Consider the following 13,803-nt stretch of genomic DNA (forward strand, 5'->3'; position numbering starts at 1 on the left):
AAAAAGGATTGAATTGTAAAACAAGGTATAAGATTTGGAATAATAGGGACTAAATTGAAAGAATTTTAGAATTAGTGTTTAATGGTGGAATTTGAGAGAAGAAAATTGTTTAAAGTGGGAATTGAATGAAAACATAAGATTTGTTTTGAAGAGAAAAAGTTAGTTTTGGTTTGAGGATTAAATTGGAATTTAGGCAAAAGTTGAATAGAAAATTGACATATATAATGTGAAATGGTATATTGATAATTTTTAATTGTTTAATTTTCCGTAGCTAACGTAGTACTGGAGACATTGAAAAAGAAAGGAAATGAGAAGATTGACGAAGAGTAATCCGAGAATTGCGGTTTGTATTTCTATAAATCGAACTTAATAATTAAATATTACTTTTATTATTTAATGTGTATGGTAAGTGAGATAGAAGTAAGAATTGCTTATTTTTGTATTGGACCGAAATAGGTTGTGATTATTGAATCGAAGTGTGAATTGACTGTTATCTAAAAATTAAAAGTGAATTAAATACCCTATTAACAGTATCGGGTAAGTCGGATATAGTTGACATGCCATAGGATTGAAAATGTTCAGGGATGCTTTGACCCCGAGTCGATGAGGCACTATAAGTGTTGTCCTGTTACTGTTACTTCGATTTAATCTGATGAGGTACTGGGTACCGTACTATTACTGCTTTACTTCGGCAAAGCCGATGAGGCACTAAGTGTCGTATTGGTGTGTTGGTTGGATCTGTGTATCCGTCTAGGTCCGAGTTATATTAATAGGGGAAAAACTAATGTACTGAACAATTGAATGACTGTACTACTGTTCTGAATAACCAAGTGTTATTGATTGATATTGAATTGAATTGAATATTTCTTTGAGAATGAATGGTGAATATAGTTATTGCTATAAAAATTGAAATTTTTATAGCTTAAATACATTTGAGTTAATAATTGATTTAAGTGTTGGTTTATAGAAATACCACTGAGTGCATACTCAGCGTACGGTTTGTTTCCGTGCGCAGGTTAAGTACAAAAGTGACTAACGACTTAGCATTCAAGCTGATCCCGAACTCAAATACGTGGTGATATATTTTCTCTTTTAAAAATGGCATGTACCTAGGTTATTATTGTTGTCATTTTGATATGTAAATATTAATGATAAATGATGGTTTTGGTTGGTCCATATAACTATACATGTCTTTAATATAGCCTATTTCATAGTTTTAGTTTAAATTTTTATTGAATGATATTTAAATGAATCAATTAGATAGATTATGTTAGATTGCTATAAGCATAAATATGTTAGAACCTTATATTATTAGTTAATTATAATTAGAGATGTATAAATTCATGAATTGAATTGGTTGGAATTGAATTGTTTGTGGTTTAAAAATTTGCAGAGTTGGTAAACTTGAATTGAAAAGCTCATTTTGAGACCACACGGCCTGACACACAGGCGTGTGCTCAGAATGTGTGAGACACACGACTTATACACGGGCATATGGCTAGGCCATGTGTCCCCTGCATTTTAAATATTATAAACAAAATGCTCAGGGATTGCGACACGGGGAGAGACAAGGGCGTGTGTCACAATCGTGTGAGTTACATGGTCACAGCACACGGGCATGTGCATGGCCGTGCAAAAATTGCATTAGATTCGGATTGAAAATAATTCCACACGGGCTAAGCACACGGGCGTGTGACTCGGCCGTGTGAAACTAATTTGTTCATGAGTAATAAGTCAGAGAGTTACACGAGTGAAGGACATGAGCGTGTCCTAGCCGTGTGAGCCACACGGTTAGTCAACACGAGCATATCATGAAGACACACGGGTGTGTCTCCCAGACCACACGGACGTATGGGTACTACTCATAAGAAATATTTTAGAAATTTTACAAAAAATTTATAAGCTTCTGATCGGATCCTGATTTGTTTCTGACTTCTTCTTTGGGCCTCGAGGGTCCATTAAAGGGTCAATAAGACAAATTACTGAACTGTATAATAAATATCTTTATATTATTTGTGTTTAATCTGTAGTGACTGGTAATGGTCTGTAATCCTGTTCCGATGTCGAAAAAGGGTTGGGGGTATTACAATTAGTGGTATCAGAGTTATTCAAGTTTAGTCGATTCTAGGATTAAACTGAATACAAAAATGAGCTTAGAGGTACATGCCATTATTGAGTTAAATTTGAGTCGGGATTGGATGCTGATACATATATACTGAATTATTGTTTCTGTTTTATAGTTAAAGATGTCTGATGAAAACATTGAAGATACCGATCGAGAAATGTATAGTGAAGATGATGAATCATATGATATGAATGAATCGGAGTCTATAACACCAAGTGTAAATCAGATAGGTAATCAAACTCCAAATGTTGAAAGAAGTGATACCAGAGAAAGAGATAATACAGAGATACTCAGAGTGATAGTTGATGCTCTTCAAAGAGCAGTAGGAACTATACCCACTATAACTCCTACCCCTACTACCTGATGAGCCCCGATTAAAGAGTTGCGAAAGTATGGTGCTACTGAATTTCTGGGTTCAAAAGGAGTTGACCCGTCTGTAGCTGAAAACTGGATAGAAACTACAAAGAAAATCTTGAAGCAACTTAAGTGTACCCCATAGGAAAGTTTATTGTGTGCCGTTTCTTTGCTACAAGAAGAAGCGTACATATTCTGGGAATCGGTAACTCAACATGCATCAGAAGAACAGATAAGTTGGGAATTCTTTCTAAGGGAATTTCAAAAGAAATATTTGGGAAAATTATATATAGAAGATAGAAAACAAGAGTTCTTAATGTTAAAACAAGGTGAGATGTCTGTAGCGGACTACGAACGAGAATTTTTGAGACTGAGTAGATATGCAACTGAATTTGTACCAACTGAAGCTGACATATGCAAACAATTTCTATGAGGTTTGCGTGATGAATTACGACTACAATTTGTGTCTCTACGAATTACTGAATTTGTAGATTTAATTGAGAGAGCCAAAATGGTTGAACAAGTGTTTGGATTAGATAAAAAGCCTGAAATTTCTCGTTCACTTGGAAAGTGTCCTGGAACTACAAGCTCTAATCCACAACCTAAAAGATCAAAAGAATTTCGAGGCAGTTGGAGATTTGGTTCTAGATTAGATAGAAGTGACATATATCGTGGTAGATAGACGACAGTTTCCACTAGTAGTATCAAAGGGAAATTTCAGAATATTGAAATTCTGGAATGTCAATACTATAGGAATAAACATCGAGGTGAGTGTTGGAAATTAAATAGAGATTGTTTTTGCTGTGGATCCACTGATCATTTTGTAAAAGACTACCCAAAGATTAAAATTATAGCACCAGAAATATCACAGAGATCTGAATCTGCTTCCAAAGGTCGAGGGTCAAGTAGAGGTGGCTTAATTAGTAGAGAAGGTGTAGAAGAACAAGTGAAGTTTCTTCTCAACAATCGGAAGCTAGAGCCTCGGCCCAAGCATACGTTGTAAGAACTCGTAAAGAAGGAGAAGCACACTGACAGGTATATTTCTATTGCATTCAAAACCCATTTATGCTTTAATAGACCCGAGATCGTCACATTCTTATGTTAACACAAAACTAGTTGAGACGCGAAAATTAAAACCTGAACTGTCTAAAGCAACAGTAGAGGTGTCTAGTCCTCTAGGGCAAACAATGTTAGTGAATCAAATATGTCAAAGATTTCTACTAATGATTCAAGATAAAATCTTTCCTGTTGATTTATTAATTATGCCATTTGGCGACTTTGATATTATATTGGGTATGGACTGGCTATCAGAACATGGGGTAATTTTAGATTGCTACAAAAAGAAGTTCACTGTTCAGAATGAAAGTATTGATCAGATTGAAGTAAATGGTATTCGAACTAGTGGATCAGTTCGTATTATCTTGGCAATTAAAGCTAGTAAGCTTCATTATCAAGGTTGTGCTGCTTTCTTAGCATATGTTATTAATTTGGATTCGGTGGAGAGTAAGTGTAGTAAAATCCGGGCTGTATGTGAATTTCCTAATGTATTCCCTAAAGAATTACCTAGATTACCTCTTGATTGAGAAGTTGAATTTATAGTCGAAGTATACCCAGGTACAGATCCAGTGTCGATACCTCCATATTGTATGTCACCTACTGAATTGAAGGAGTTGAAGGTACAACTACAAGATTTATTGGATTGAGGTTTTATACGACCTAGTACATCACTGTGGGGAGCTCCAGTGTTATTTGTTAAAAAGAAAGATCATTCGATGAGGTTATGTATTGATTATCGACAGTTAAACAAAGTGACTGTTTAGAATAAATACCCGTTGCCTCGCATTGATGATTTATTTGATCAATTGAAAGGAGCTTCTCTGTTTTCAAAGATTGATTTAAGATCGGGCTATTATCAGTTAAAGGTAAAGGAAAGTGATGTACCAAAGACGGTGTTCCGAATACGGTTTCGCATTATGAATTTTTGGTGATGCCATTTGGGTTAACAAAGGCCCCAGTTGCTTTTATGGATCTTATGAACCGAATTTTTCAGTTTTGTGGTAGTTTTTATTGATGACATTTTGGTATATTCAAATTCTAAATCTGAACATGAGCAGCATCTTCGAATTGTTTTGCAAACATTACAAGAGAAACAATTGTATGGAAATTGAGTAAATGCAAATTTTGACTATCAGAGGTGGTATTTCTTGGTCATGTGGTATCAGCAGATGGAATTAGAGTGGATCCAAAGAAAATTGAAGCAATTGTTCAGTGGAAAACTCCCAAAAATGTGTCAAAGGTATGTAGTTTTCTTGGATTGGCTGGGTACTATTGAAGGTTCGTGAATGGATTTTTAAAAATAGCTTTATTGATGACAAAATTATTGCAAAAGAACGTTCCATTTGTCTGGAATGATCAATGCCAAGAAAGTTTTGTGAAATTGAAGCAGATGTTAACAGAGGCACCGGTTTTGCCTTTACCAGAATCGAGAAAAGATTTTATTGTGTATAGTGATACTTCTTTAAATAGTCTCGGGTGTGTACTGATGAAAAGTGGAAAAGTGATAGCTTATGCTTCTTTAAAATTAAAACTGCACGAGCATAATTATCCTACACATGATCTAGAATTAGTTGCTGTAATTTTTGTACTGAAAATTTGGAGACACTATCTATATGGTGAGAAATGTTATATTTTCACATACCATAAAATTCTAAAGTATCATCTGTCATAGAAAGAGTTGAATTTGAGACAGCGTCGGTGGATTGAACTTTTAAAAGATTATGATTGCGTTATTGACTATCATTCGGGTAAGACTAATATGGTACTTGATGCATTGAGTAGGAAGGCAGCAATTGAATTGACAGTGATGTTTGCACAGCTCAGTATTAGTGATAATGGAGGTTTATTGGCTGAATTAAGAATTAAACCAGCAACGTTTGAACAAATCAAGTTAGCTCAGTTACTAGATAATAAGCTAATGAAGAGAAAAGAAATGGTTCAGAGATGCATAGCAGGGAATTTCAGTATTGATGAACATGATTGTCTAAGATTTCATAATAGGATTTGTGTTCCAAATGTTTCAGAATTGAAAGAGTTGATACTTTGAGAAGCACATGATAGTCTTTTTACATTACATCCTGGAGGAACAAAAATGTACCGTGATTTACGAGAACTGTATTGGTGGCGAGGTATGAAGATGAATATAGTGGAATTTGTGGCTAAATGTTTGACATGTCAGCAGGTCAAAACAGAGCATCAGGTTCCAACTGATTTACTTCAACCTATTAACATTCCTGAATGGAAATGGGACTGCATTACAATGGATTTTGTAACAGGATTACCATTATCAACAAGTAAGAAAAATGCTATTTGGGTGATTATTGATCAGCTTACAAAGTCAGCTCATTTTATAGCAGTCAGAACGAATTGGTCACTTCAAAAACTTGTAGAAACATACATCGGGGAAATCGTGAGACTGCATGGTATTCCTGTAAAGATAATCTTTGACTAGGATCCATGGTTTACATCAAGGTTTTGGAGGCAGTTGCATGAATCTCTTGGTACTCGACTCAATTTTAGTACAGCTTTCCATCCACAGACCGATAGACAATCAGAAAGAGTTACTCAGATTTTAGAAGACATGATTGAAGCTTGTATTATTGATTTTGAATCAGGTTGGGAACGTTACCTATCGTTAGCTGAATTTGTATATAATAATAGTTTCCGATCAAGTATTCAAATGGCTCTATATAAAGCTTTATATGGTCAGAGATTTTGGTCACCAATGTGCTAGACAGAATTGAATGAGAAGAAAATGATTGGACCAGAATTGTTTCAAGAAACAGAAGGTACTGTTAAGAAGGTTCGATAAAGGTTGAAGGCAGCTTTTGACAGACAGAAATCGTATTCAGATTTGAAACATCGGGACATTAAGTATTCGATTGGTGATAAGGTATTTTTAAAAGTTTCACCTTGGAAGAAAATCATGAGATTCGGCCAAAAAGGAAAACTAAGTCCTCATTTCATTGGGCCATATGAAATTGTGGAAAGAATTGGATCGGTAGCATACCATTTGGCTTTGCCTCCAGAATTGCAAAAGATTCATGATGTTTTTCATGTTTCTATGCTCAAAAGATATCGATCAGATCCTTTCCATATTATTTCTACAGAGGATATTGAAATCTGACCTGATTTGTCATATGAAAAGGAACCAGTTAAAATATTAGCCCGAGAAGTAAAGGAATTGCGTAATAAATGGGTTCCCTTAGTGAATGTATTATGAAAAAGACATAATATTGAAGAAGCAACATGGGAATCGGAGGATACAATAAGATCCCAATACCCCCATCTCTTTTCAGGTAAATTTCGAGGACGAAATTTATTAAGGGAAGAGAAATGTAATGACCCAAAATTTATGGGTATCAAAAATTGTGTTTCTGGGTTACTGTTCTCATAAATTGGGTTCGTAAATATTTATTAGAAATATTTGCGAATGTTAATTGAGTGATTAATTAGATTTTGTCTAGGTGAATTAGTTTGAATTAAGGTTAATTTAGTGTAAGGACTAGATTGAATAAGGTGTGAAAGTTAAATAATAGAATCAAGAAAATTTTAAGGACTAAATTAGTAAATAAACTAAATTGAGACTAATGTATGGTAAAAACATGGTACATGTGTAATAAATATGTTTATACATTTGTAAATACATGTATGTATTTACTTATAATTTAAGTAAATAATAATTGCTAAAATATAATATAATAATATAATAGTTAAAATAAAGTAAATAAAAGAAATTAAAAAGAAAAAGAAAGGAAAAGGTGGAACGAAACAGAGCAGGGAAAGAAAGAAAGAAAGAAAAAGAGAAAGAAAAAGAAAGGAAAAATAGGGTTTTGAGGTTTGAAGTTCAAGTGGTAAGTCAATTTAGTCCCTTTCTTGTAATTTTGATGTTTTTGAAATCTTAGAGACAAGTACTACTTGAATCATGTGGACATTTAGAAAGTTCGTGAATTTTTAGATATTGATTAAGTTGAACAAGTGGAAGGATTATGAGTTAAACTGATGGAATTTAAGTTAGAAGTGGAAAAAGGATTGAATTGTAAAACAAGGTATAAGATTTGGAATAATAGGGACTAAACTGAAAGAATTTCAGAATTAGTGTTTAATGTTGGAATTTGAGATTGGAAAATTGTTTAAAGTGGGAATTGAATGAAAACATCGGATTTATTCTGAAGAGAAAGAGTTAGTTTTGGTTTAAGGATTAAATTGGAATTTAGGCAAAAGTTGAATAGAAAATTGAAATGTATAATGTGAAATGGTATATTGACAATTTTCAATTGTTTAATTTTCCGTAACTAAAGTAGTATCAGAGACATCGACAAAAAAAGGAAAAGAGAAGATTGACGAAGAGTAATCCGAGAATTACGGTTTGTATTTCTATAAACCGAACTTAATAATTAACTTTGCTTTTATTATTTAATGTGTATGGTAAGTGAGATAGAGGTAGGAATTGCTATTTTTGTATTGGACCGAAACAGTTTGTGATTAATGAATCGAAGTGTGAATTGACTGTTATCTAAAAATTGAAAGTGAATTGAATACCCTATTAACAGTATCGGGTAAGTCGGATATAGTTGGCATGCCATAGGATTGGAAGTGTTCAGGGATACTTCGACCTCGAGTCGATGAGGCACTATAAGTGGCGTACTATTACTATTACTAAACAACTGAATGACTGTACTACTGTTTTAAATAACTAAGTGTTATTGATTGATATTGAATTGAATTGAATATTTCTTTGAGAATGAATGGTGAATATAGTTATTGCTATAAAAATTGAAATTTTTATAGCTTAAATACATTTGAGTTAATTATTGATTTAAGTGTTGGTTTATAGAAATACCACTGAGTGCATACTCAGTGTACGGTTTGTTTCCGTGCACAGATTAGGTACAAAAGTGACTAACAACTTAGCATCCAAGCCGATCCCGAACTCAAATACGTGGTGATGTACTTTCTGTTTTGAAAATGGCATGTACCTAGGTTGTTATTGTTGTCATTTTGATATGTAAATATTAATGATAAATGATGGTTTTGGTTGGTCCATATAACTATATATGTCTTTAATATAGCCTATTTCATAGTTTTAGTTTAAATTTTTGTTGAATGATATTTAAATGAATCAATTAGATAGGTTATGTTAGATTGTTATAAGCGTAAATATGTTAGAACCTTATATTATTAGTTAATTATAATTTGAGATGTACAAATTCATGAATTAAATTGGTTGGAATTGAATTTTTTGTGCTTTAAAAATTTGCAGGGTTGGTAAACTTGAATTGAAAAGCTCATTTTGAGTCCACACGGCCTGACACACGGGCGTGTGCTCAGACCGTGTGAGACACATGGCTTACACAAGGGCATGTGGCTAGGTCGTGTGTCCCCTGCATCTTAAATATTGTAAACAAAATGCTCAGGAATTTCCATAAGGGAAGAGACACAGGCGATTGTCTCAGTCGTGTGAGGTACACGGTCAAAACACATGGGCATGTGCATGGCCGTGCGAAAAGTGCATTAGATTCGAATTGAAAATAATTCCACACGGGCTAAGCACACGGGTGTGTGACTTGACCGTGTGAAACTAATTTGTTCATGAGCAATAAGTCAGAGATTTACACGGGTAAAGGACACAGACATGTCCTGGCAGTGTGAGCCACACGGTTAGTCAACACGGGCATATCATGAAGACACACGGGCGTGTGGGTACTTTTCATAAGAAATATTTTGAAAATTTTATGAAAAATTTATAAGCTTCTGATCGGATCCTGATTTGTTTCTAGCTTCTTCTATGGGCCTCGAGGGTCTATTAAAGGGTCAATAAGAAAATTACTAAACTGTATAATAAATATCCTTATATTATTTGTGTTTAATCTGTAGTGACTGGTAATGCTCCGTAATCCTGTTCCGATGTCGAAAAAGGGTTAGGGGGTATTACAATTAGTGGTATCAGAGTTATTCAAGTTTAGTCGATTCTAGGATTAAACTGAGTACAAAAATGAGTTTAGAGTTACATGCCATTATTGAGTTAAATTTGAGTCGGGATTGGATGCTGATATATATATACTAAATTATTGTTTTTGTTTTATAGTTAAAGATGTCTGATGAAAACATTGAAGATACCGATCGAGAAATGTATAGTGAAGATGATGAATCATATGATATAATGAATCAGAGTCTGTAACACCAAGTGTAAATCCGGTAGGTAATCAACCTCAAAATGTTTAAAGAAGTGATACCAGAGAAAGAGGTAATACAGAGATACTCAGAGTGATAGCTAATGCTCTTCAAAGAGCAGTAGGAACTATACCCACTATAACTCCTACCCCTACTACCCGATGAGCCCCGATTAAAGAGTTGCGGAAGTATGGTGCTACTGAATTTCTGGGTTCAAAAGGAGTTGACCTGACTGTAGCTGAAAATTGGATAGAAACTATAAAGAGAATCTTGAAGCAACTTGAGTGTACCCCACAGGAAAGTTTATTGTGTGCCGTTTCCTTGCTACAAGGAGAAGCATACGTTTGGTGGGAATTGGTAACTCAACATGCATTAGAAGAACAAATAAGTTGGGAATTCTTTCTAAGGGAATTTCAAAATAAATATTTGGGAGAATTATATATGGAAGATAGAAAACAGGAGTTCTTAATGTTCAAACAAGGTGAGATGTCTGTAGAGCACTACGAACGGGAATTTTTGAGACTGAGTAGATATGCAACTGAATTTGTATCGATTGAAGCTGACAGATGCAAATGATTTCTACAAGGATTGCGTGATGAATTACGACTAAAATTGGTGTCCCTACGAATTACTGAATTTGCAGATTTAATTAAGAGGGCCAAAATGGTTGAATTAGTGTGAGATTAGATAAAAAGCTTGAAATTTCTCGTTCACTTGGAAAGCGTCTTGGAACTACAAGCTCTAATCCACAACCTAAGAGATTAAAAGAATTTCGAGGCAGTTGGAGATTTAGTTCTAGATCAGATAGAAGTGACAGAAATCGTGGTAGACACATGGACGTGTCTCCTAGACCACACGGGCGTGTGGGTACTGTTCATAAAAAATATTTTGAAAATTTTACGAAAAATTTATAAGCTTCTGATCGAATCCTAATTTGTTTCTAACTTCTTCTTTGGGCCTCGAGAGTCCATTAAAGGGTCAATAAGACAAATTACTGAACTGTATAATAAATATCCTTGTATTATTTGTGTTTAATCTGTAGTGACTGGTAATGCTCCGTAATCCTGATCCGATGTCAGAAAAGGGTTAGGGGGTATTACACATTACAATTTTGGTTTTGAATTTGGGGTAGTTAGAAAAAGGTATTGAGTGCTTAATTTAATGTTTGGAGTGTTTTTATGCACAATAAAGTATCATATGTTATATAAAATCTAGTTGTATGATGAAAAAGGTACTAGTGAGCACATAATTCCACGAGTGAAAGAAAAGGGAAGAATTGTGTACTTTAGGGGAAATTTTTTTTCTAGAGGTTCGAAGTAAGCTGAGTTTGAGGTTGTCTAGCTAAAAATAACTCTCTTTCCATACCATGAACGAAGCCCTATTACAACCTTACTAAGGACCTATTGATTTAATTTTTTATGCCTGCGACATTAGTAGAGAAGAATTACTAAGTTTAACATATGAAGACATAATTTAATCCTTAAGATTGTTGCTTAGCTTAATCAAGGGAAACAAAAAATTGATTGGAAAGAACTTAGTGCACAATCATGAGGAGAAGACGTTCAATTCATGATTTCAGTTAGCATTTTAATACTTAAGAGAAATTGGATGATATATGTACTTTAGTTACATGTTTGCAATTTTTATTTTTGAGCATAAGTTTTCTAAAGCATGGCCAAAAATGGAGAATTAATTTAAGTGTGTTGAATTTATTGTTTTAGCATTTTCCTAGGGCCATTACTCGGGACGAGAAAGGAATTAAGTTTGTGGGCGTGATAACTCCAAAATATATAGTTATTTTAAGACCTTTTTACTTACAAATTCATTCAAGTCTAGGGTGTTTAATAACAAATTTTACTGTAATTGTTCTATTTTCTATTTATTGTTAGATTTATTTGGTTTTATTTTGGTTAATTTATGTGCTAAAACAAGGAATTCTCAGGCAGTGTAACTTTCAAACTAGGGACTCGCAGTCGTGTCCTCACCCGTGTAACTCTCTAAGTAGGGTCACATGGCCGTGTCGCACGCTCGTGTGCCACGCTGTGTAACTCTCTAAGTTGCCCCACTCGCTTGTGTGTCGGGCCGTGTAACTCACTGACTTGGACCCTAAAGAAATCATCAGATGACACACAGCCATGTTGCCAGGCCGTGTATCGTCTGCCTCACACGGCTAAGTCACATGCCAGTGTGGACCCAAAATTACCTAAAATCAAGTCATTTCCAAGACCATTTCATGCATGACCATTCAACCCATTTGAACACACTTTAAAAGTACCTAAACATCACCAAAACACACATCAAAAAACCATTTCAAAATCCTAATTCAACAAACCAATATGCCATTCAAAGTCACCTCAAATGCATACAAACAACACCAACCTAAACATGTAAAAAATTACCACATTTCAAGCATCATATCTTAGTTTAACACTTACCAAAACATACTGCATATTGACCATTCCAAATCCATTTAAAACATACCATATAGGACCTTATAAACATGCATAATAAGGTGACCAACGTGATATAACTTGTCAAGGCATCAAATGGTACCAAACCAACATGATTTCCAAAGTTAATACATACCAAAGTATCAACAACACATTCAAAAAAATTATCATTACAAATCACCCTATACAAGTCATTATAAACCTTGGCCAAAATGTTCAAAAACTGCTGAAAATAGATGGATAGTGTGACTTGAGTGCTAATTCGACTATCCAACCTTCAAAAGCATCTACAAGAACAAAAAATAACACAAGTAAGCTCATTGAAGCTTAGTAAGTTCGACGTACAAAAACGATAAATCTAAACAAAGTAAATACAACAAATCATTCAATAATAACTCAACTACATGTGTTCCTTGTCATCCAAAATCTCAACCTGGTGAATTGTATAGTTCAATTCAAAGCTCAAATACATGTTATAACTATCAGAATTACAAAATAAGTTACAATACAGAGAGTCACGATCTAATGAACAACTTATGGATATGAGTACATAGAGATTCTAATCAAAACATGCCAATCGCTCATAAGAGCTAATCCATTTGATAACACGCCAGTTGCGTATAAGAGCTCATCCACTTGATATCATGCCAATCGCTCCGAAGAGCTAGTCCAACCGAAAACACGCTAAGACAAAGAGTATAACATGAGAGTTTGTTACAAATGTTGAACCTTAACCTGCTTGGTAAAAATGTATGTATCACACCACATCAATTCTCACTCCAATCCTCCACATATCACACCAACATTCGATTGTACTCTATCCCGTATCCAACCGATCCAAGTATTGAAATTCAATAACATTTCTTAAATAACTTTACATCATCTATAATCAAATATATCTATTATATCATATTATATCATTAAACATTTCATATAGATGTTAAATTATAAGTCGTACAAACTTACCTGGACTAAATTGTAGTAGTTGTAGAACTTTAGGGATTAATTTTTGATTTTTCCTTTTCCACGTATATTAACAAGGTTTTGATCTAAAATGTGAAATTTCTCAATTATTAGCTTACATTTCACATTCCAATTCACTTTAAATTTTATACCTTTTTGTTTTTTTTCAAATTTACACAATTACCACTAACTTTTAAAACTTTTGCAATTTAGTCTCTTAACCAGAAAAGCATCAAATAAACCATTTTTCTCAAGTCAACATTATAGTCGAATATTCTAGCCCCCCCCAAAAGTCCCTATTAAGCATCAAATTCACTATCAAACCTTGAAATTTTGACATTTTCACAATTTAATCCTTAAATCAAGATCTAACAAAAATCACTTCACAAAATCATTAGATACCACAATCAAAGCTTCAAATACATAGCTATCATAAAAAAAAATTCAAGATTCATCAATGACAACTTCTAAAATTTTAAACAGATTCCAAAACGAAGGTACGAGTTAGTTGGACCTAGTTCCAACGATCTCAAAAAATAAAAATTACAAGAAACAGGTATAGAAATCACTCACATGCAAGGCAATAGGTTTGGTTGATTCTCCAAGCTAGGTTTTTAGTGTTTTTGGCTATGGAAGAAGCAAAAATGAAGAAGAAAGATTTATTTCTTTACTTAATTTTGC

Source organism: Gossypium hirsutum, chromosome A05 (genome assembly GCF_007990345.1).
Source record: "Gossypium hirsutum isolate 1008001.06 chromosome A05, Gossypium_hirsutum_v2.1, whole genome shotgun sequence".
NCBI classification, from domain to species: Eukaryota; Viridiplantae; Streptophyta; class Magnoliopsida; order Malvales; family Malvaceae; genus Gossypium; species Gossypium hirsutum.